The sequence below is a fragment of the Lissotriton vulgaris genome, chromosome 2_1, assembly GCF_964263255.1.
Source record: "Lissotriton vulgaris chromosome 2_1, aLisVul1.2, whole genome shotgun sequence".
Lineage (NCBI taxonomy): Eukaryota > Metazoa > Chordata > Amphibia > Caudata > Salamandridae > Lissotriton > Lissotriton vulgaris.
Genome location: NC_141687.1, coordinates 771,374,410 through 771,400,723, shown reverse-complemented (window position 1 = coordinate 771,400,723; position 26,314 = coordinate 771,374,410).

The window sequence follows — 26,314 nt, the reverse complement described above, 5'->3', positions numbered from 1 at the left end:
GCAGGAAAATAAAAATAGAATGATAAAAAACACGTTTTGGTACTGTTTTATTTTTCAAATTATGAGGCTACTGGTGGGGGGCAACACTCCTCCGCCATAATGGAGGAGCAGCCACTGACTGAAAATGACCCTGACCGTAGAAAATTCTCAACAATAAGCTACATGAAATGCCATATGTCAATGGTATGTGATGGTATGTAATGCCCACAGCCACTGAAGAAGGTAACTGCATACAAACATAACAGTTCCATGCTACCATTGTGTTGATGTGCTCATAAAGCAAATTAGTGTAAGCCTTTAATGTGTAATCTCCTCTAGATAAATCAGTATGTAGATTCTGACCTTCTAATGAATATAACCCTCCACCTACTTTGTGTGATGGTTTCTGTGCAGATGTATGTTTCTCTTCTTTGACCTTGTTGAACTCAAACTTAATGGTACAAATAGCGCTATCAAGCCTAACACGAAAATTATTAATATTGTACCTATCATGTACCTACTTCTATGACTAGTATTTTTCAATTCCATACTGTTTAGATTCGGACCAGGTGGGTACAAAAAAATCAGTAACAGAATCTTCTCTATTGGTCTCTGCATGTGTAAATAGCAAAACAGCCTTTATTTGTGTTCAACGTTATTTACAAAATATGTACAATCTTTTTGAGGCTTCCCTAGACTTACTCCGTGTTCTTATAAATGTTAACCCTGACTTTATTCTTCTTCCACTCAGACCTAGGTATTTCTTCTTTTAAGTAACTCAATAAAGTTCATTCATCATCTCTAATGATGTGAGGACCATGTTCATTACTAGGCATCTCCAATATCATTATTCTCAGTCCATCAAAAAGCACAGAAGACTCTTTTGGATTCAGATAGGGAAATTCAATTTTGTTCACCAATAAGTTCCTCAAAGTGCTAATTCTTGTCAGATAAGAAAGTGCAAATGTAAAGAGATACTTCAAATCAAGTTCCAAAAGTTTCAGAAGAATTGCCACTATTATTCCAGAACGTCCAGAAGTTGCACTCGTTGTCATCAGTAGCAAGTTCACTCAGGAGAAGAGTACCTCCAACAAGGCACCTTGATCTTTTAGATCTTCTTACATTTGATCCTTCACTTTAATTTCCACTCAGCTCTGATTCACCAGATACCTCGGTTATGGGTGCAAGAGTTCTTTCAGAGGATAACTTTAACCTTCTCCTCTTCCAACCACTACTCGTGATCCCACAGTGCTAGTTCCTTCTTTGGGGTCAGACTTTGATTCATTCACCAGCACGGCATCAGCTTCATCAGGTGCAGATTCAGCTTCAGATTTGTCGAGACCTCCCTCAGATCATTCAAGTGCTGTCTCAGGCTCTGTCTGGTCCCCTTCAGCTTGGCTGACCTCTTCCCTTTAGATCATGGCGTTTGTCTCTTCTGAGAGCGGTACTGTTACTCGTTCAAGGGGACATGGTACTCTACGAGTGTGGGACGCATGCTCCCAATTAACACCTTGGATGCTAATGGTTTTCCCCTCCTGTGCTGAGAGGCTTTGAAAGCCATTGTTCTTGACGAGCTCAGCTCGTCATAAGCACAGCTCCACTGTGCTTCATGACGAGCTGAGCTTGTCATGAGCATGGAAGGGGTTAAGAAGACCACCACATTTCACTGCAGTCATAGTGACCAAGATCACCTCGTACGGACCACGCCAACAAGGCTCAAGACAGTTCTTCCTCACATGTGTCTGCACCACGACCAAGTCACCAGGACTAAGGTTGTGAACTGCTCCTAATGTGGTGGTGATGTTGCCGCTTCAACCTGATGAGACACAGAAGGAACCACATCAGCCAATCCTTTACAATGATCAAGCACCAGATCATCTGTGATGTTTACAAGCACATTGCATGTACAGCAGGCAACTGCATAGCCCTCCTCAGTATTATATCATAGGGTGACATCCCTGTTCTTCAATATGGTACACTGTAAAGATTCATCAGTACAAGAGACAAGACATCTGCCCATTTCAGAGATGTTGAGGCACACACTTTAGCCAAACTACATTTCAAAGTACCGTTACCTTGTTCCACAATATCTGAAGCTTCTGGCTGATAATTGCAATGTAATCTCTGTTCCAATTGTAATGTTGCACAAAGCATTCTCAGAATCTCATTATTAAAATGAGCTCCTCGGTCTGTCTCCAAAGAGGTTGGAAATTTGAAACTCGGAATAGGTTCTCTCAATAACAGCTTCACTACAGTGAGGCTATTGCATCTCCTAGTCTGGGAGGCTTCCAACCAACATGAAAGGATGCACATGGCTACTAGAATGTACCTCAATCCATTGCATACTGGCATCTAAATGAAATCCAGCTTCATTTGTTGAGAGGACCTCCATATCTCCCTATGTGACTCAGGTTAACAGCAGTTTGCTTTACAATTACACATCGGAAACACAATGCCTCAGCCATTGCTCAAAACATAGGGTTAAACCAAGTCTGTCTAAACAACCTCACCATGGCATCCCTTCCTTCATACATTGACCCATGATAGTACCTCGTCATCGGTGGCAACAAGCTATTAGACAGTACTGGTCTCCCATCTCCTGAAACCCAAAAGGCATCACCTCATTCAATACATCCTGCTCTGATCCAACCTTGCTGTTCCTCCACAGTAACTTCCTCTTGCAACTTTTTCACTTTCTACCATGTGTCAGCAATTGTGATCAAAAGGCTGAAATTGGTTTAATCTGTCCCCTCATTTGTGTATTCACTATTGAAAGTGCAAATGTTTTGTGCACTGTAACATGCAACTTCAGCTGCATATCTATTCCCAATTACAATAGGCAGTGCACTTAAAAACAGCAGTTTGTGTTTGCATCAGCAGGGCCTCTAACAGTTTGCTCATGTTTTCTCCATTGTGGATCGGGAACCCTGATGAGGTCATGATTCACCTTCGAGACCATATCTGTCAGAAGTTGTGAACGACACCGAACCCATACTGACTATAGGGAATATTGTCACTTTTAGCTGGTCTGAAACGCAGAGCGATCAGTTCTGTCACCTTCACAGAGAATACTCCTTTAAGCCAGGTAGCTTCCACCAGTCCCGTAACAGTACAGACAGCATACACAGACATCAGGTTTCCCTCATTGTCCATGAGACAAGAGTCATCCACAAACAGGGTGTAAACAGATTCAGGCAATGGCTTGTCAAAAATATCAGGACAGGACTTGGTGCATAGTTCAGTGACATAGAGATAGTCATGCTTAACTTCGATCTCATCCGCATCACAATCAGGTAAAGGAAGCACAGTAGCAGGTTTCAGGATTGAACATCTTTTCAAGGAAACATTCTCAGAAGCCAAAGTAGTCTGCTCATACTTTGTGAGTTACTATTGGTTAGGTGCTGAGTATGAGTTGGAGTCAACAATATTTTAACTGAATGAGGTACGTAGACAGTTAAAGGGTGACCCGTTACAATGCTCTTGCATCTCTCTGTGCTCATACCTGTTGCAGCAACAGATTGGAGACATCCGGGCAACATCAATGCTACTGTATTGAGAGTAGCTGAAAAATAGGCACCTGGTCTAAGGGCACTTGCATTATTCAATGTCAATACAGAGAATGCACAACCTTCTTGTTCACCACAAACAAGCGAAAATACTTTGTAGTAATCTGGCACTCCTAATGCAGGAGCACGGCAAAGGCTTTTTCTCATCTCCAGGAATGCCTTTAAGCAATCATTGTCCCAGGGCACTGATTCTGACACATCTTAGTGTGATAACCTCTGTAGAGGCTTGGCCATTAGGTAAAAGTTAGGTATCCAGTGGCGACAGTAGCCGCCCATTTCCAGAAGCATCCTGACTTCTTTCTGCATTTGAGGCTGATTCATTTGCATGATCGGTGAGATTCTTTCTTGTGACAACTTTCTCACACTTTTTGCAACGTGATGTCCCAAGTAGTGGACTTTCGCCATACAGTACTGCAACTTGCTTTGGGCCACTTTGTGTCCATTCTCAGTCAAATGGTTCAGTAGGGCAATGGTATCAGTTTTACATGCTTCTTGAGTGTTCGATGCAACTAAAAGGTAATCGACATACTAAACCAGGAAAGAATTCTAAGGCATAGTCAGAAATTCTAGATTCTTCTTCAAAATCTGAGTGAAAATGGAAGAGCTCTCCATATACCCTTGTGGGACATGGCACCATGTTAAAACACGATTCCCCAGCTGGAAAGCAAATAAGAATTCACTCTCCTCATGGAGGGGAATCAAAAAGATTGCCTGACAAAGATCAATGAGAGTGAACCATTCAGCCTCACATGGAATCTGAAACAATATCACAGATAAATTTGGTACTACAGCCTCCAATGCCACAGCAAGCTGTAAATAATGCCCGCTTTAATCAGAACACAGACATGAACGGGATTTGAAATAAGTCCACAAATCACTGGGGACTACAGTTTCAAACAACATATTCAGATCAATCCACAACACCTTCAAAATGTTTACAAATTGATCAACCTTTTAGTACCACTCTACAAGTTTCTCTCTCAAACTCAGGAAATAATTTGTAAAAGCTGGAAGGTCACTCTACTCCAAGGTACATGCACATAACCTCCACTCTGTACTTCCCGCAAGGAGAAAGCCTTGACACCCATTCCCATTTCCCCCAAAGGAGGAGCTTCTCCCGTTGTTCTTTTAGGACCCTTTATTTTTGCCCATCTTTCTTCCCATTTGTCCAATATACTCCAAATGCGAATGTTTCAAATTAATTCTCGAATTTCAGTCTTCAATTCTGGTAATCACAGATTCTCTATGCCCTGATCACTATATCAAAATCTATGATGTTTTTGTAAAGCCTTTGTTCATTCTATATCAACATCATATCTCTGAACCAAATCAGATCATTTCTCACGAGTCTGTCTCACTCTCCTAATGACATTTTTGCTCATGAATAACAATTCATTCTGTTAGTTGGTATCTATTCGGTTAAGCTCCAACATCCCAATTATCATTTCATTCAATTCAGTTTTTAATTTAACCACATCTATCAAATCTACTTTTACAACTAATTTTATAGTTCTATGGCACACCTCTGCACTCTTATTTTCATTTGAATTATTATTATTATGCTCTTTCAACCATTGCTCTAAAACTTGGATATCGAATAGATCCCGACACTCAGAAGTCCCTTTTTGTGTGGTGCAGTCTTGGGGCATACTTTTTCGTACATTTGGGAGAGTTTCCCCTGCAAGTCAATCCATATCTGCCAATCCAGGAAAATACCTTATAAGTCTAAATTTATTCTAAACTACAGAAGGGTCTGCACTCGCTGCACACTGTGAGCTCGCATTCTTTGGAACCAATGGGACAAATTACATTCTCTGGTTAGCTGCTCCTCTTTCTGGTACCTTTTCTTCTGTGGGAGCAAACACTCCTTCCCAGCAAGGCTAGGATCATGCACAGGGGCTATAGGTCCTCTGGTAACCAGTACTGTACAAGCATCCAGACGTTTCAAAGCCCAGTTAGTGCTATAATTTCCTGAAGGGCCTGGGACATACACTCCCATATATTCTCCTGCTATAGTCTGTATTGTGCAAGTTGATATAACCCAGACAACACCAGGACTAGAGGCAACCGGAGCCGATGTGTGTTTGATTATATGGAGGTGGACGTTTGGCTAACAGTCCATCTACAAGGCAGTCACTTACACCACTGTCACTGTCTGCATGACCCTCTCCCTCCATTTTCTTTTCCTTTCTCCTTATCCCAGCATCATTTCCTTCACTTGTTATAGAAGGAGAGGATGTAGCCTTACGGCCAGAGCCGTTGACCTCGAATCTGAGGAACAGGGTTCAAGTCTCGACAATGGCGCTCAACATCCTGTGATTCTGGGTAAATCACTTAATCTCGCTGTGCCTAACGAAAATGAATGTGTCTGTTCATCTGTAACAAAACTGGTGCTCATGTAAAGCGCTCTGATACCCGATGTCTCAGGTCTAGTTCGCACTATATAAAACTCTAAAAAAAATAAAAACGGGTATACTCTCGCTCCCTCAATCATGTTTAGTTGTCATCTCTTTTGTTGGTCATCCCATCTTGCGTCTGCGCATGCACGCATTGCTTTCTTCATCCTCCCTTGATATTTTTCTCTTTGTTTAGCATGCGCTGCACAGTTCCATGCATTAAGTGCTTCAAACTGTGTAGGTCTAGGTAATGGTTTAATTGCAAACAATATCCTTCTCAAAAACATTAATACACCTTCTCTCTCTGTGACCCCTTGCTAATTCTTAAGCCAGATGATAGTATGGAGCCCTACATTTGTCACCATATAATGAGCTGGCGTATCCTCCAGTGGAGCTTCCTCGCCAATTCTAGGAGTCACATCTACATCTCTTCATATCATATCTCTTATTGCTTTATCTCATTTTCAATCTTTTTTTTCAACAATTTTAACTCAAAATCCAAATTACAAATATTTCAAGTTCCACAGAAGTACAATCTCCAATAACAGCACAGTATCTAAGGGACAATTTCAACCAATCCCAGTGCAGCGTTACACCAAACAACCAATTGCACTGCGGCACACTCTACCGTCATTCTCACTCGCAGCAGTTCACCCTCCTTCACAATCTTTCCCACAGTCTGTCTCTCTCTCATTTCTGAATATAATATACTAAAACAACAACTAACAAGTGTCTGCTCCACTAAAAGTATCAATAGAATCATTCACCCAAAGAACACCTTCACAAATAAAAACCTTGACCAATAAATCAATATAGTTTCCCTTCTGCACAAGAAGGTTCACCACACTAATTTCAACTCTATCTTGCACACGAAAGTTCCTTATCTCAATTGGGCTTTCAATGATGCCTCATGACAAACCCCACAAAACCTTAGCAGACAATTACAACACTGTTCTTCTGCACCTTTATTATATATCCTGGGATCTTAGGTCACTTTGGACCCAATAACAACTTCAACAACTTAACACCACATTCACACGACTCTCACAACATCTCCGCCAGACATCACAAATCAATATTGTAACGCAAGCTAAGCATAATCCTCAAACACACAACCCTACTGATACTCACTCCTCCGCTGCCACTGTTTCCTCGCATGCTATTGGAACTCCGTCTATTCTCCACGTCTTTACCCTAGATCTGGACTGGAGCCACTGGGGTTGGGGCCTAGACTGTTCTAGGTTAAGTTCTATCTCCCTTTTCTTCAGGAGCTAACAATCCAACACTGCTACCAGCTGAAGGAGCTTGGGCCCACTCAAACATTTATCTCCAGATCGATGGTTGTGACGGCAGCATGAGAGGTAAAGGGAGAAAACTTGTTAAAATCTCAATACAGTGTAACCAATGTGGTCACACAATGATCTACTCGGCAACTTAATCTGAGTTTAGTAGGGTTTCATTATAAATTTGGAAACAAATCGATATAGACCAATCTCAACATTATGGTATAGAACCGCAGGATGAAAAAATTAGTCCAAATCTTCTGAAGAGATTTACCTTATATAATGCAAAGAATACAACTAACTCTATAGTGGCTGTGCAAATAATTATGGGTGGGCGGAATTTACGGAGTTGCCTTCCGCAAACTTCCGCGAAACGGAATGAAATTTTTGCGTGCTCGCGGAGATTTTGCTGCACCCCTTGTAATCTCTAGTCTGCAGACTAATCTACTGGCTAATCAGTAAGTGCTACCTCCCTGGGTAGATGTATAGTGCTTTTTCCTACACTACAGCTGCGCAAAGGAACAGAAGAGTTGTCTCCCTCCAGTGACCATATGTGCCTGTAACTTTGTCTCCGCACCGAAAATCGCTGCAGTCCCTTGAGTGAGTTGGCCATCATAGTGGGGAAATGGTGAGAAGACGTTGCATACTGCTAGTGTGTTTGGGGCAGGTCTGAACAGGCGGGGCTTCTATGTGAGTGCACATGCCTCTTGATTATAAAGGGTCAGAGACCGATCAGAGCAGCAGATGAGGGGAAAGCAGCCTCCTGGTCACAGGAACTACACTGGGATTGCGCTCAAGAAACTCATGGATGCAAAGACCTCCATCAAGGACTACAGCTAGTTGTAGACGGTAGATATGGGATGAAAGCACACATGCCTAGCCTCCACAGTGCTCACTAATTTTTCGGGATGATTAATGCGTTACTGAATTTGCTTCCTATGCGAGTTTACATGCCTCTTGATTATAAAGGGTCAGAGACCGATCAGAGCAGCAGATGAAGAGAAAGCAGACTCCTGATCACACTTTCCTGGTTTATTACCTCATGCATGCCCCCAAATTCCGTTACTCCGTGGATCGTGTAAGTTTAGGCATTTTCGCGTTCCGCGCGGAACGTGGAAATGCCGAAATTTCACAAGTTCCGCGAGCGGAACGGAATTTGCCACCAACCCCTACAAATAATCAGGAAAAAGAATTGTGTATGAAACTGCATCAAATGGTTCCTCAAAGTAAGCATGGGCAAGTTACCTCTCCTTAACTAATTTAAGAAGGTAACCCTAAACTAAGGAGCATTTAGTAAAGGGGAAATCAGAAAAGTGTCAGCTGTCAGAGTCTCCCGTAGAAGGCACTCCAACCACGGGTCAAGTAGCATAAAGCCACATCAAGCAGACGCCTAGATCTGCTCCCCCTGAAGTCCTAAGATGCCTCTCCTTTCCCTCACTATGTTTCAGCATAAAATATCAATTGCATTCAGGGTAGTAGTAGTAATTCTTTATTGTTTGATTAATAAAAACGAATTAAAACAATGATGCTATGTGTAGAACCTAATTCATTAATCATTTAAAATTAAAATATGTCAATTAGCCAGGGTCATTAGAAATAACATAACCGCTAAATATTATGCAACTGAACACAAAAATACTTAATTAGTTACATAATATACTGAGACATCAATACCACTTATCACAGTGGTTCATTGATCATAATAAAAGTAACATATAATGATTAAATAGCACCATATATCAAAACAAAGGGGGGGAGGAAGAATAGCAGGACAGAAACTTGTCCTCCTATCAGATAATGTCAACAAACAAAGAGAGCCCGTCTGTCACTCATGGACTTACCTCCGTCTTTTAGTTGGAAAACAGAATGTTTACTTTAGATAACTCTTCACTAAGTCTGGGCAGTGAACTCCGCTCCACTCGTGTAGTTTGCGGAGTTTTCCGCAGTCTTCGTTACGCGGAGCTTGCAGATTTCTAAAAAAATCGGAGTTTTTTCTCGAGTTAGTCAACGTCAAGTTAGTGAGCGCAAGCGAGGAAAATCCACCTCCGGACGAGATTTTTCCTCGTACACGATCGTCAACATCAAGTTGGTGAGCGTGAGCGTGGAAAATCAACCTCCAGGCAAGATTTCTCAACGCGGGCGGGCAGATTTCTCATTGCGAGTGGTCTGGTATGCTCGCTATAACTCGCGTTGAGAAACCGTTCGTTCGCTTTGAGAAAGCTGCAGCTCGAGTAAAAATGTACTCTAGCAGCAGAAAGGAAGCAGGGCCTGCTTGCGCTGTGCATTGTGCCCGTTCACGATGATTGCAGTGTGGACAAGCACCTGACACTGGCACTGAAAATCACTGTGAACTGCCTTTTTTATAAGCACTCTGCCACTTGCGGAGCTCCGCGTTTCCCGGTGGAGTTTTTTGCACCTCCTGAAGTTCCGCGTAGCAGAACTTCGCAACTCTGCCCGGCTTACTCTACACCCACCAGAGTTACCCCTTGGCGGCATGCTTCATTATTGGGTCCTTCCCGTTCTGCTGCGGAACAGAGAGTGCTGCGACCTACGCGGGAGCACTTATTGATGTATACTCAATGAATAAAGATATAAACACTAGGAGTGTTTTTTTTATTAAGAATTCAAAATACCTGCCTAGCAGAAATTTATTTTTTCAAACCGCTAGAGGGTAGGATTAAAAACAGAGAAGAAATTGAAACTCAATGGAATAATGCTCCTAAGTTTCAAACAGTCCACATGTTTCAAGTTCTACCCAAAGGCTTTTCATCGGGACTAAGGATATCTACTTCCTGATACTACTCCAGTAAAAAACCTAGCTGCAAAATACCTGCAAGCCAAGAAAAGTAAATATACATACAGCACGGATTTGGTGTTATGTCTTGGTGATCTGTAATTACATAAAGTGCAAGTTAGTTTGCCAGGATCTCTGGCTGTAGTACAGTTTCTATAAATGAATATAGATAAGTTCAATAAAGGTTTATCGTCAGGTAAAATGAATTTTTGAAAATCACATACACTTTGAGTAAGACAGAATTGGTTTTCCTTGATCTAAACATCATCCCTGACAAAGGCACCCTCAGGACAACCACCCACGAAAAATCCACAGCAAAAAATAGTCTACTCCTTTTTGATAGTTTACACCCCCAACATCTTAGGGAGAACCTACAGTTTCTGTCAATTTCTTAGGCTAAGAAAGAATTGCACTAGACTCAGTGATTACAAGACACAAGCAGATGGTTTGGCCACTAGACTGGAGGCTAGGAACTACCCTCCCAGAATCATATCACATGCCATGAAGAGAGAGACAAACAACAACAGGGAAGCATTGTTAGAAATCTCACCGCCTAAAGATAAGGAAGAAAGACCCATCTGCATCACAACTTTCAGCATAGCTTCAAACCAATTGACCAAAGCCATTAACCAACACTGGCGTACATTGAACCGTGGTGTTTTACAGCTACCTAAACATATGTTCTCACATAAACAGGGACGTAGACTCCGCAATATGCTAGTTCACACACGACCACGGAAAACCTATGATAGAGGTGGTAATCAAAATGTCTTAAACCCAGTGAAGGAACACTACCCATGTGGTAGTTGCAGCGTTTCCCACCTCACTCAAGTCACAAAGACCTTCACATTTAACAACAACACTACATGGAGTTGAGACACTTTACCAATCGCAACTCCCAAGGTGTGGTATATATGATAAGAAGTCCATGCAATCTAAATTATTTGGGAATGACCACACGGAAAATCAAGACAAGATTCTGCAATCACCCCAGTAATCTGAGGTGTGGACGAACAACAACCAAGATGTCAGTACATTACATTGAACACGAACACACTGTGAGGGATTACCAAAGGGTTATCCTGGAACAAGTAAACCAGGAATCCCAACTTTTTGAGAAAGAACAACATTGGGTGTTCAGATTAAAGACACATATTGGGGGCCTCAATGAGAATATATCTTGAGGTTAATTCACAAGCTAATAGGTCATATTAAAATATGCCTTACGTCCTACCTGGCAAGCAAGACTGACCGTCATAGTCATACTATTTTTATAAGAAAAAAATGTTTGTGCTCACAATCAAAACTCTTATAATTCTCTAGAGTGTAATAATTATATTCCCTAACATTCTAATTATATCCAAGCTCATTATATCTCCACATTAGGTTTATGCCATCTTTCTTTTAACATCAAGGCACAGAACTCTAATATACCCCCCTTGGAACCAGAAAGTAATTCCGTTTAGCGGAGTCCATTTTAGAAAGTTAGCATCCCAGCTCCTTGGGTCACATTAACTGCAACAGTAATTGGAACTAGGAATTGGTTCCATTACCTGGTGGCCATATTGGAAGGTTGCCGCTCAAGCTGTTTGGGAGACATGAGGACACCAACGCTTGTTCAACTCGAACAACTTAAATGCCCCAGTAATTGCCTTTCAGCAACTCTTGAGCCACGGGCGGGCTACCTGGGTGAATACAGAAGGGAGTAGCCTTGTAGTAGTAAGTACAGCAAAGCCACTTTCCAAGAGTCGTGACTCATGTACGCTGAGTTTTTTTTACCATATTTTGTGCAATAAATTAAATCACTCTTTTTCTCGTATCCCCGTGGAGTGTGACTAGAGGCATCCCTTTCCCCTGCAGGACTCATGATGCTGGATTTAGGCATCTTACAAGTAAGTGGTGCATTTATAAGTTTACTTTTTGATTTTATGTCCAAAGCGATTATATTTATTTCCAGTCCTTCGTCTAACATATCTATGTTTTTGGTGTGTGTGCTTGTGAGTGATGAGCCCTCAAGGTTTGGTTGCACTAAGAGTTTTCACCTCTTTGAACATTTCAACTAGCACAAGTTTTTACAAAGAGGTGGCTATTAATCAATAGATAAAACGTCATTGAACTTATCTGTACTACTGCCAGAGATCCTGGCGGACTAACTTGCACTAATTACAGATCATCAAGACATAACACCAAATTGATGCTGTATGTATATTTACTTTTCTTTGCATGCAGGTATTTTGCAGCTAGGTTTTTACAGGAGTGGTATCAGGGAGTAGATATCCTTGGTCCTGATGAAAAGCCTTGGGGTAGGGCTTAAAAGATGTAGACTGTTTAAAACTCAGGAATATTATTCCATTGAGTTTCCGTTTCTTCCCCGTTTTTAATCATTCTGACTAGAGGTATGAATAAAAAAGAAATTCCTACTAGGTAGGTATTTTTAATTCCCAAAAAAAAAACACTCCTAGTCTTTACATCTTTATTAATTGAGTATACATCAATAAGTGCTCTCACATAACTTGTAGATCGCAGCACGCACCATAACGCAGGGGAAATGGCAGGACCCAACGATGAAGCATGCCACCAAGGGGAAACCCTGGTGGGTGAGGCTTATCTATAAAAAGTATTCTGTTTTTCAACTAAAAGTGGAAGGCAAGTTCATAAGTGACGGACGGGGTCTTTTTATTTGCTAAGTATAGAACCATAGACAATTTAAAAAACTATAAACATTATGTACCACACTGCAAATGAACAATAATGTGCTTTAGTGCTTACTCATGATTAAGGATCCCTGTTTTCAGTATTTATGGATTTTTACAGATAAATACAGACGGAAAACAATGTATTTTCTGTCTGCGTTTATTTTCAAAAGTGGATAAAGTCAGAAAAGCGTACTTCTTTTAAGTGACTCTCGTGCTGTCTTTCATGAATTATAGTCCAGCAGCGGAGCAGATGGACAGCATGGGAAATGAAAAAACAGCATGACATGTTTTTAAATAACAGCATATGTCAACATACATTTATGGTATAATGCTAGTATTCACCAGTGGATGTATTGTTATGTAATACTAGCAGCCCGTCCCAACGTTGTCCGTGTATGAATTGCTGCCGGCCAGTAGTATATTGTTTTGTAGGATTTCGTTTTGATAGCATTTCTTATCTGTGACAGGCCTGTGAAATGCTCCGATTCACAGTGCACTGTTGATGCACTTAAGAGTGCGCGTTCAGTAGTGTGTGAACTCGAGTTTCCCTACTTTATTTTTCCTTGCAATATTATATAGCGCAAACTCGACAACATGGCATGAGCACAATTTACATTACAGAAGAACACATTCATTTGTGGTAGGCACGGGGAGACAAAGCGATTTGCCTGGAATCACCGGATGTTGAGCTGATGCCGAGATTCGAACGTAGCTCCCCAGCTCTAAAGTTCGCAATTCTACAACTTTTGGCGGCAGGTGTGTCTAAAAGTGTGTCGGTGCTGGCCATCAAGAGAGAGGCCTGTGCATTTTTCAAATCGATGGTGAAAAAATATGAGTATGTTGCTGGAGATGTGGGCCACCGTGCCACCAATGTACTTACCGGGGGAGGGTAAACACCCATTATTCCGCAACTTTCTTTCCGCATACCATCACTCCGCATACTTTCATTACGAAAGTACCATGACTCCGCAATGCCATTATAACGCATGGCATTACATTTTATATGCTTTTACCACGCATACATTTACAACGAAATTCGTTGTAAATGCATGAATGGTAAAAGCATGTTTGGATAAGGTAAGTATGGGTATAGGGGTATATGTTTTGGGGTACTGAGGTATATGTATTGGGGTGTTTGGGTATTTTAAGGGTTCGGATATAGTTTTGGGTTATGGGGTACAGGGGTAGTTTAAGGGTTTAGGTATAGGTATGAGTTTTGGGGTACAGGGGTATTTTTAGGGTTCAGGGCTAGGTTTGGGTTTTGGGGTACAGGGGTATTTTAAGGGTTCAGGGCTAGGTTTGGGTTTTGGGGTACAGGGGTATTTTTAGGGTTCAGAGCTAGGTTTGAGTTTTAGGGTACAAGGGTATTTTAGGCGTCAGGTGTAGGTTTGGGTTTTGGGGTACTGAGTTATTTTTATGGTTCAGGGCTAGGTTTGGGTTTTGGGCTAGAGGGGTATTTTTAGGGGTCAGGGCTAGGTTTGGGTTTTGGGGTATAGAGGTATTTTAGGGTTCAGGGGTAGGTTTGGGTTTTGGGGTACAGGGGTATTTCAGGGTTCATGGGCAGGTTTGGGTTTTGGGGTACAGGGGCATTTTTAGGTTTCAGGGCTAGGTTTGGGTTTTGGGGTACGGGGGTATTTTTAGGGTTCAGGGGTAGGTTTGGGTTTTGAGGTACAGGAGTATTTATAGAGTTCAGGGCTAGGTTTGGGTTCTGGGGTACAGGGGTATTTTTAGGGTTTAGGGATAGGTTTGGGTTTTGGGGTACAGGGTATATTTATAGGGTTAAGATGGGTTAGTGTTTAAGGGTGTTGGGGTATTTTAAGGAGTAAGGGTGGGGTATGATTATGGGGTGCAGGGGTATTTAAAGGGAGCAGGGTGGACACCCGGAGCTGGAATGTACAGAACCTGGGAAGAAAAAACAATGAAATATTGGGCACAACGCTCGCTTTTTTCCCCCGTAATTTGGCGCCCTGCACACGCCCAGGCCCCCAGCACACGCCCACAGCACACGATATGAGACATGGCATTAAGGGCGCCACACGCCCCCAGCGTTTGTCATGCCCCCAGCACACGCCCACAGCACAACGCAGACACGCCCACAAGGGACTACTTTGCTGGCACGGTTCTTTTACCTTTTAAATGTATATGGTGGGCGTCTGCATAGCCTATGTCCTTCTGCTGCAACTGCCCTTTCCAACGCTGTATTGGGTGTTGTCATTGGTGCTGTGGTTCCGGAGATTACCCTCCTCAAAGGTTTGGGCTCTCTCTTTATTATATTAGTATAGATTTGGCAGCTTAAATAGCTAAAACATGTAAGACATCAAAGTATGAGTGTGCCTCTTTCAGTTAAATAGATATGGAAAGGTACAGTTTTACAATTTCATTTATATGCAAAACACAAAATAAATATGGATAAATACAGATAAAATTGCCAAAAGATAAATATGGATAAATACAGATGGAAATGGCCAAAAAATAAATACCATAAAACCGGGAGCCCTACTCATGACCTGTAATACCTAATCTCTTGGGTAATCAAAAAACTGCCCTGCATAGAACCATTACATATATTTCACCATAAAACAATTCACTAAAATTGTAAACATTATATACCAATTTATGGCATTTTATACCACCGTGTAAATGAACAACAAAGTGCCTCAGTGATTACACATAATCTCTAAAACTCCACATCAATTTATATAAATTTTAAATATGAGTTCAGCATGTGATCATCTAGAATGATAAACTTAGTAAATTGACCAATCAAACAGGTTGATCTTCCAGCTAGATAACGAGTAATGGCTTGGCAGCATGCTCTCCCTCAATGTTCTTTAACCCGTTGACCACGGCACGAATTCCGCCGCGGTGCGGGTGAATTATTGAGTGGGCGTGTTTCGGACGGCCCCGGCCGTCCTCCGCACACAACCACTGTGACGTTAGACAGCCGGGGGCTGTCCGAGACACCGAACGGGTTAAAATAGGGTTTCAGCAAATTTCACGAGGGAAGGCACACACTATATGCGATAAAGATTCTTTTGAGAAACCACAAAGTCTGCAACAATTTGCTGACCATTGTGAATCTATCTAGGGATGCCGTCATTTGTTGGATATCTGCCGAGCTTTAACTAAAGAAATAAGTGCCTTTTAGATGGTTGCAGATGAGCCCATAGATAGGGTTGGAGCTCAAGTTTCTCAAACGTTTTAATAATGGACCAGGAGTGTTTTTTTATGCTGAGGCCTCTTTATCCTGCATAAAAGATAATAGATTCATTGTTCTGTTTAAGAGGTGCCTAATTGAGGCTTTACTTACACCCAATTATCCAAAAGGCTGAAGATTAAAAGAATGTAGGCTCTCTTCTACATAAGATCTCCAAACGTTTGTACAATCATATTATGTAAGTTCTTGCCGACACAAATTGGCAAGGGTGTCAGGGTCAGATAAAAACAAGGAATATAAACCTTTTAAAAAGGCAGATTGTCTCACCACATTTTGGGTGGTCAGGCCAAATTTCAATTGGATTTCTGCATGACCAATTTACTTCAGTACCTTAAAGGTAGACTTAAAATCTTTAATTTGTAATTTATCAAAGAGTTTGGAGTCATTGCCTCAAAAAATTACTGATCCGTAGGGGAAAGAAAGAGTCAGCTTAGCCTTCATAACATTTTCTAAGTATTCAGAGCTGAGGCATAAAAGCTTGTCACACAGAGTTCTAAAAGCAAATTTAAGTGAAGCAGTTTCAGCTTCTAAATTATTAAAATGATGTTTAAACGAGACTCTGTTGTCAAATGTGAATCCTAGATACTTATAAGACTTCACTGATTCAATCGCGGTTCCAATTACTTTCTATTCTCGGGCTCTTGGTTTAGATCACCTATCGATGAGATTTCGGTTTTCTTTATATTCATTTGTAACTGGTTTGAAATAATATAATTATTGAAGTATTTTAGTAGCCATTGTAAACCTATCGGCATATGATTAAGTAATATGGTATCATCGGCATATTGTAAATAGTTTATGTTTTATGCATTTAGGTTAAATATTCCCATGTGACTCTTGGCAGTATATTCCCATTACGCTGGCACAACTGGATACTTGCACCACCTTTCCACACTGATAAGTTGCAACTGCGTTCGTCCTTGTTCATTCCTCTCCTCCTCCATGAGAACTCGCCTCCTTGCTCGTATTGAGCTTTTTCTTGCCAACTTCGTCTTCTCATACCTTGCTATCTAATGAAAATAAAACCCTTCTACTCTAACTAATGCGGTAAAAGTTTTTTCTTTGGTGTGACCGAGGGCCGCACTATTACAACAGGGTGATGGAAGGGGGGTGGGGGTTTAAAGTGGGTGTAGGGGAAGCAAAGCATGCACATCTAATGGGTGAACTGAATTGCACAGTGTGGACAGCCTGGGGTGCAGTACACCCTAGTTACTTCCTTTCGTTTACTGAAATAAATCTTTGCTTGCTGTTTATTTTTTATTTTTTTAAATATGTTAATGCTGAGTCCAGTAAACAGCAGCCCAGTGCTGCTGTTGTCCAGGGGCTGCATGTAAAGGTTAGGGGGGCCTCATGTGGCCCCCGGGCCGTACTTTGAGTATCACTGCAGTACTCCATTCTCCTTACTAACATGAATCACACAGAATATATTCCAGTGCTGATTACTTATGATTATGATGCACTCCTACAGTATCTCAGATAAGATCAAAATTATACTTCTGCACGTCATACTTTTGTTTCGGTATTTACCACTTCACTGAATTAAATTCACTGTTAAAAGTCACAATGCATATCCATAAGCTCTATAAAGTATTTTTTTTCTTTTTTCTGTTCGAAGTATTTTATTGAAGTTTAAACAAAAGGGAAATACAAATAATAAATTGAATGAGTGAGAAAGGCTAAACAAAAGTCCGATGGCAACAGTAAGAGGAAAAATACTACAACATGCCCCTGTAAAAAGTATGAGAACAATTATTTATGGGAAGAGGTCTTATCTCGCTCCAAGATGCACTTTGTGTTACCCATGATGCACCACAGTATGACCCATTAAACCGGTCTGCATTGCTAAAATGGTCCAGGGATGATTAAGTACACCTAAAAATCTATTAAAACTTTTGAGAAGTCGCAGAAGGAGAAGGTAAACCTTTACGTCTAGATTTACTTCAAAACGTTGTGGAAGATTTGTGTTTTTCCAGAATAAATAAGTTCTGCGTGGCCATGTGTCCGTACTTTATAAATGGGATAGGAAGAGAAGGGGAGGCACATAAAAGGTGATTTTACTGTAATTGAAAACTATGATGAAGAAACCTTAGATCAAAGATGCGACGTGTAATACGTGAAGTAATAATGGATGTCTTTGCATCTAACTTTAATGAAGTGCAGAAGGCGTCATTATGGCTGAGACACTGTAGGCGCGAAAAAATAGTTCCTGCTAAAAAGACATTTCGCCGCATCTCAGCTATTAATCTCCCCCTTTACTCTGGGGCACACAGACTTGCTGCTTCAATTTACTGCTTGGTCTAAAACGACTTTAAAATTTATAGTTGGACACAGACGCATTATTTTGCAATCCTATTCATCTTTTTCATTGGCCCACATAGCCTTAGCTATCACATATTTCGCAATGTGGGCCATTTGCCTTATTCTCGGAGGGAAATGAAGTGGAGCCTACCATTTTAGCAGACGAGTGGGGGTCTGGGAGAGAGGAAAGCTCGCAAGCTGTTCTCTGTTGAGCGATTGATTCGCTTGGGTGGTGCGGCCCGGTGACATAGCCTGAGGCGCTTGGAAGGGGTCATCCAGGGCGTTTAGAGGTGATATAAGGGTGACGTGCTAGTGTGTCAAAACCTATTTCGGCATTTCCTGCCAGCACTTTGGTCACTCAATACGAGTGAAAGATATTTTGAGGTTGCCCGTACTCGGTATGTGAACGTTTTTGTTAGTGCTAGGAAGTTGGGTGTGGTATTTTTAGAAGGCACTGCAGGTACTGGGGTCACACAGACAGGATTAATGTCAGACAGGGCCAGCTTTAGAGTTGGTGGCGCCCAGGTGCGACAGTCTTGATCGGTGTCTCCTCACAATGATCTTCTTCACGGGTTCCCTCACTACAACCCTCCAATGGTAACTCTGATCTATCTTTAGCTCCTCTCTCACATTTATTTATTTTATAGTGCTACTCGCCCTGATAGCAGTTTCAAAGCGCTTTACATCACACACATATACAGAGTACAGAGACAACAAGACATACAGTTGTGTAAATTAATGTATATGAAATATTATTTATGACAATGAGGACTAGAAGGTGTAAGAGTCACATGTCATTTGAAGGGGCGATACAGGGGTGGCTCCTCCATGTGGGCGGAGGAGCATCACCCCACAGCTCACCATTTTATGTTTCTGCTTCTCGCACTGCGAGAAAGCAGAAGGGTTTGGTTGGGGGCGGGTGGGTCGGGAAGGAGTGGCTAGCCCAATGTTGAGGGCCCTGACTGTTTGGTCGAAACTCTGGCGCCAACCAAACCAGTCATGCGCACTCTGCCATTTTCTCCATGCAGGCTGCATATGGAGAACACGGCCTCCTCATAGACGCCTGTGCAGTCGGCATCCCAGCCAAGCACAACGCTGCCATTTCAGTGTTGTGATTGGCTTAGTGGAGGAGCGGGAGGCTGAGGAGCAGAGACGACACTGGACCAAGTCGGGCCGTCTGAGGTAAGTTATTTAAAAAATATATATAATTAAAATTACCCCCCCCCCCCCCTCCCCTGCGTGACCCCCTCCCTGCGTGACCCTCCGCATCCACAACTGGGAGTCATGCTGGCCACGATTGGGGCAGAATAACTAAATTGACATGAAGTTCAGTAACCAAAGAAGCAGTGTTACATTGAATGAAAAGTAGAGAGCACCATACACAGATATGGGGTTATAGCTCCCTCCTCCAGTGTTGTACCTAAGGCTGCCTTGTGCCATTGCACACCCCGTTGCACCATAGTGTAAGGGCATATGCCAACTTCAATGCTTTGACAAATTTTAACACTTTACCACTTTGTATGTGTGGTGTACTGTGAAGAACTCGTACAAAGCTGGAAGCTTTGAAGACTTTTTTTTCTCCAACTTCATGCCTGCCTTGCAGAGGCATAATTTGTTATGCAAGTCCCTTTGTACTAAAGTTAGTGGATATGGATTTGCATCAAAATCCATGGGCGGTGCATTGGAACATCCATGTTCCAACCATGGTATGCTTCCTTGATGCAAAGTATTGCATAGTGCTACTTTGTGTTGCTTTAGGGTTACTTTCCAATGCAATTCAGGATTTGTGCTGGAAAGTAAACCTCAAAACAACACGTTGCACCAGGTTTGCAACACTTTCGTAATGCAAACCAGAAAACAAACTTTAATAAATCCAACCCATGAACTCAGGATTTGAAATGTAACACAATGGTTCGGTATTTATACGAATACAATTGTATTGCTACCCAAAGGATCAGCCTTTTAACCACTTTAGAATAACGAACAATTGAGGATAGAAACAATAAGATTCTAAAGCTATGCCTTGCAATTTGCATGTAGTGCCTAGATGGCAGTTCATAGCTCAATGTTTTATTTGATGAAGACTGTAACTTATGAACTCCAAGTAATAAAAGGATATCTATGACAAAAGCAGTAATGCACTGAGCTATCTACATAAAATACAAAACTGTGATCTGCATGTTACTCATTGTTCTTTGCAGTGGGAACATTACCTCTCCATGCTACTTTATCATGAGTCAAAACTGTTGCTAGACCCATCACAGATCTCTTCATCAAGTGCATTAACCACCAGAGCTATCATGATATTTTTGTTATCTCCTGAAAATGCTGGGCATACAAAGATCTTTGCAGGCTGGTCTAATCTCTCATCAGCCTGTCATGCAAAGAGTGCCCCCTTAAACATGGCGCCCGGTGTGGAGGCACTGGTTGCACTGCCATAAAGCAGGCACTGTCTGGTGAGGGTAAGAGCGCGGTAGTTTAGGCTTCACTGGCCTCGGTGATACAGGTCAAGAAGACTCAAGTCTTAGATCTGGTTGGGATCCTGAAAAGGGCTAGGTCGATTAGGCGGGTGACGGGGCTTTGGCAGCAGTGTTATTTACTTCCTTGCCTTCACAGAAGAAATCTAAGAAGTTGGTGGGCGTTAAGGCGAGGACGGATGCGCGGCCAAAAGTCCCAAAATGCAATGATGAAATTAAGCAGCAGTTGAGCGATGGTGTAGGACTGTAGCAGGGCGAAACTTACCTTTGCAAGTATCAGTGGAGAAAGAAGGAAATACAAACTTGATTATGTCCTTTGTGGTTGATAGAGATAGCTATTCACTAGAACATGTTAATGAGTGCAGGTCCATAAGACCGAATTCATCTATGCCCTAAAGATTCAGGTTGTACATGATTGACCCCAAAAGAACCACTGAATTCCGTTCAGTCTGCACAATTCCCATGTTCCTTGGGATAGCGAGTGGCCCCTGTTGTTGTGCTTGGCATCGTGGAGGGGCGTGACTGGAGCGACATCCCTATAGGTATCCCCAGTGTATTCGCTGTGGGGATAGCATTGGGCGCGCTGAGACAAAGGAGCACACACAGCTGCCTGCGATGTGGTGCACATGTATAAGTGTCACAAAAGTTTGGAGTAGAAGAAGGGATGGTTTTTAGGATGTCAGAGAACGGGCGCACTGCCAGTATGGTAGCACTGTAGGACTAAGTGGAGTGTGGTGCAACTGGGTGAGTGGACAACCATATAACCACTCAACGGAGAAGCAAGCAAGCTATACTACTCCAAAGTGACAAGAGAAAACATACCCTATGCACACACTTAACAGGTAAAAAAATGGATACGATGTCCACAAGCTGTGTTTGAATAAAACAAGGAGACCAAGACTTCTTTATTGACACCTACTTACTTATTCATAACAGTTTGCATATTATTGTTGTTTCTCTGTATTATATTGAATACCTGCGTTTGGACATCGTATCCATTTTTTTACCTGTTAAGTGTGTGCATAGGGTATGTTTTCTCTTGACAAAAGTTTGGAGTGTACGTCCCCAGCACAGGTGAAAAGTGAGAGCAAAGGCAGGGCTCACAAGGGAAGGCGGGGTTTGATAGTGCCTGGAGAGAGGGTCAGAGTCTTGGAGGGCAGTGAGGCAGCTTTCAGCAGTGCTAAGGCCAATGCAGGCATGAAAAGGAAAATAGAAGGGAGTAGTGGAGGTGTTAGAACCAGAGGTCTCTGGTTGGCACAGGTATGCACTTGTGACAAGCAAGGACCCTTAGCTCCACGTCAGGGCAAGGGAACTACTCCTTTGAATAACCCCTGCTCACCCTCTAGGTAGTGTGGCGTGAGCAGACAAGGCTAATCCTCAGGGGGATAGTAAATGAAGTAGTGTGGCTCACTGGTTAGAGGCGGCAGACCCGAGAGCAGAGGACGGCCCGGGACCAGGGTTCGATTCCCGGCGCGGCAGGTTTCTGGACCAGGGTCAGCGGACTCGATAATTCTCTCGCCTCGGTGCCCACTCTGATCAGCGATCACACTCGGCAACTCTAGGCATTAGCTTGCCTCATCTTCACTAACGGCCCCACCAGACCGCCGGGGATGCCTGGTCTCACCCTGGAGATACCCATTAAGAGACCATCTCTCAGGGAAGCCAGGAAGGGTTTCGCAGCGGTCGAAGCGCCTTGGGACCCTCCGGGTAAGTAGTGCGCTATATAAATGCCTATACATTTACATTTACATTTAAATTAAGCATTCATGATCACACACAGTAAACCCACAGACCCACCACAAATGGACACCAGTCGTATGGTTGTATCAAAAATATGTATACTTTATATAAAAGATAGATTCAAGCAGGATTATCACAAGACCAGAATAACGTTTAGTAAATCGAGGTCACCAGATTACAATAGGCAAACTTAGTCTTTCAATGTTCGTTGGTTAGCAAGGTACGATGACAGGGAAATAAAAACGTTGCGGACCCTGGATCCGATATGAACTCGAGACGGAGTTCAAGTGTACCTTGCTGGTGGAAGTCCGAGGCGTTTCAGGCGTGGCTACTTGTGAGGGCGGAACCCGAACGAGGCCGACGGTTCTCCAGAGAATCTCTCCGGCTCAATCCCCCTCGAGGACCGAGGTGGAGGAGCTAGACTGTGGAGGGTTGCGGCGATCCAGGATCGGTACAGCTCACGGGGCGAGGCGCCATTCAGGCCTGCGGGGCGTGCTACTTCTTAGCACGCGGGGTCTGACTCGTGGATCTGTGAGGGGCGTCAAGCTCTCGGGCAGACGGGTGCAGCACCAGGCTTCCGGTACCACGGTACGGGGAGGCCTTTCTTGAGGTGCGGCATGAGCCTTGGTATGCAGGAGCGCAAAGCGAGACAGTCGGGTACGTTACGACGTACGGACCGTCCGAGGCTATGAGATGCTCTCCGTGCAGATTCCGGCTGGAGAAGATGAGAGGTGCGAAGCTCGCTCCGTAAGCGGCGAGGTGACAGGAGAGCAGGCGGCCCGGCACTGAAGCGGAGAGCGGCTCAGGAATGAGCGGGACTCTCTACGGCGGGGCGACCAGGCTCCGAGCTGTCACAACCTGGGAGAGGGCGAAGGCACCCGAGTCACAACTCTGGCGAGGGAATAAGAACTGAGACCCAACAGCAAACTGGCACAAGCAGATAGAACCCAATGGTCCTATAGTTCCGTTCAGGGGGCAAGCTCTCGATCAAGCCCTTGGAGATCGTTTCAGGAACAAGTCTACAAAGTCCTATCTGGTCCTTTCCTCTCCGTTCTCAGCAAGGCACCACTGTAGGCCAGTCTTACAGGATACAGACTGGTTTCCGTCCTTCAGCTTCTCTTGGTCCTTCTAGTCAGGCAGAGGTTCGTCGTGGTCAAAACTGGATCTGATTTGTAAGGAGCGGAGCTCCTATATTTACACTGCATTTCTTTTGTCTTTGCAGGCCAGGGGGCCTGAGCCTGGTTCAACCCGGTTCTGAAGTACTTTGTTGACAGGACGCTGCCGTCTTCTTTCAGGGTGCAGGGCAGAGACATCAGACGCTCCGCAGGAGGTGGAGCCAGCATTGTGGTGGTGGAGCACAACCCTATTCAGAGTCAAGGACTACTCCGCCCACCCATCCTGGTGTAAGCATCTCATTCACCCTCCTGAGCACCCGACTATCCCCCGGGAATCTCCCAGCCCTGTCACTCACACAAACCCAGACAGCAGATAAACATCCTGGCAGAGGCGGGCTGAACAGTTAGGCGAGCAAAGGCTAACTTTCTAAAAGGAGCATTTGCAAACAGAGGATATTAAATAAACCTTACTAAAGGAAGTATTTTATTATTCTGAGTTCAGGCATACTAAACTCGACCTGCTACTGTGTTCCCTGAGCCTGCCAGGACTATAGCGTGTAATAGCTCCGACAGCTCATCTGGCCTAAGAGAACCGGTAGCCCTTCAATAGTGAAGAACGAGAGAGGCGGTAATTTACTACTAGGACATGCCACACTCTAGGCCTGTCCTACCTTACGCTTACAATGCACCCTGCCCGTAGGCCTACCATAGGGGTGACTGATATGAAGGTGAGGGAAGGTTCTGGGACTGGTAAGTGTGGGCACTTGCACAGTCAGCGTGACAGTGCGGGACTGTACGCGGGGTCAGCAATGGCAGACCCGAGACATATCTTACGAGGCCGCTTCTGTGGGTGGCGCAACCAGCGCTGCAGGCCCACTAGCGGCATTTGTATCTACAAGCCCCGGCACGCCTCGTGCACTTTACTGGGGATTGATAGTAAACCAAATAATCCAATCGTGGAAATCAATTGTACATACACTTTACATTGGGAGCACTTGCACTGCGGCACGGATTGGCCATGGCGCAGTGCCATGATCATCGAACACCAGCAAAAACATCTGAGGCACATCAGCAAAAAGTGGAAGGGAGACTCATGCCAAGGTGCCAGGTCCAACAGGAGGGCAGTAGGATCTAAAGGTTTTGGAGGAAGGTATCTGGGATGTGAATGTTGGGCACTGATTTTTCGCTGAAGGGGATCTATATGAGGATGAGGTCTTGGGGGCAAGGTGCGGAAGGGGAGGTATAGGACGGCTGGGAGAATTAACAGAGTGATACAAAGGTAAAGTGCAGATTTAAGGGTGCCAGAAGCTGTGGAAGATGGTTGTGGGCAGAAAATAGCAATATGAGTCTGGGTGGAGGACAGGGGAATGGGCAGTCAGGTAGCTAGTGGGTCTAGTGTGGTTTTTGGTGGCCAGATTGGGGACCCTTTAGTTTGAGCATCACACATTAAAAATCTTGGTCATTGGAGGTGGGGAGCTGGGAGTGTCAAGTGTGGCTCTGAAACCCCAGTCTTAAGAGAGAGAGCATTGTCCAGGTCAGCTAATTTCACCATGGTGTGGAGAATAGTGGCTTCTGGAAAGAAGGAATGGAGAAGTCACCAGTGGTGAAACCAGATACTGGAAGGGGAACGGGTGAGGGCATTGCGGGTAAGAGATGGTAGTCTATCGGGCGGGGTGGATTTAGCTGTTCGAGCTAAAAGAGCATACGTGTAAATGATGGATGTAGGGATTGGCTCCGAACATATACCATCAGAGGGGACAAAGAAAAGAAGGAAGCATTGGAAAGGACAAAAAAGGTTGTAGCTAGAGTATATAAGGGTAGACCAGTAAAGTCTGGGACAAGGCTATGAAATTGCTGTATATGGGCGCATAGGGGGTCACAGTTGATGCAGTGAAAAAAGAGTGAATATGAAAGAGGAGTAAATTGAAAATGTAAGCTGCAGTCTATAGAAGCGAGGGCAAAGGAGTGCTCAAAGGAGGAAAAGTTGGAATTATCAAGGTGGCCAAATGGGCCGGTCACCATCGATAATTGAACAGCAGTCTTATTAATATGTTATTTTATTTTTGCAAAAGGTTTAATGAGAGGAGTGTGGCATTGTTTAAATACACTGATGTGATAAGAAAAGTGCATATTACATTAAGTGGCATGGCATCGTTTTGAGTGGCATAATGGGTTCGGTGCAATGAAGAGATCTGGATGCAAAGTGAAAGTGAGGCGAGCGTTGCCCTTATTTATGGTTTAAATGGAAGTACTCAACTACTAGGGGCGTATTAGACATACTGCAAGGAATGTTGCTACAATGAATGTTGTACATTCAAACATGAGTGTGCAATATGTGGAGCAAAACATCCATTCATACAATACTTTGCTCAAGTCGGTTGCAGGAGTCAATATTCACAAGGGGAAGGTTGGCAGCCACAATGAGGGAGAGGAGGGGGTTTGGAAAGATGTCTCTTTAAGACACAACACAGTGGGGTAAGTCCAACTCTAGTTTAACACACCTCATCCGCCCACAGGTTTCCTTCAAGGAACAGTCCAAGAACCCCTAACGTTGGACATTCTAGAGTGCTCATGTTTGCTACATTAATCCATGACATATGAAAAAGGATACAACACATCTTCCTTTATATAAACAAAACTATGAATAATATTTCTCTGAAAAACAAATAATGAAAATATAAAGAACACAAAGGACTCAAGAGATTCAGTTTGGGCACATGAGGCTGCACATGTTCATCTGAGGCTGAGTATAG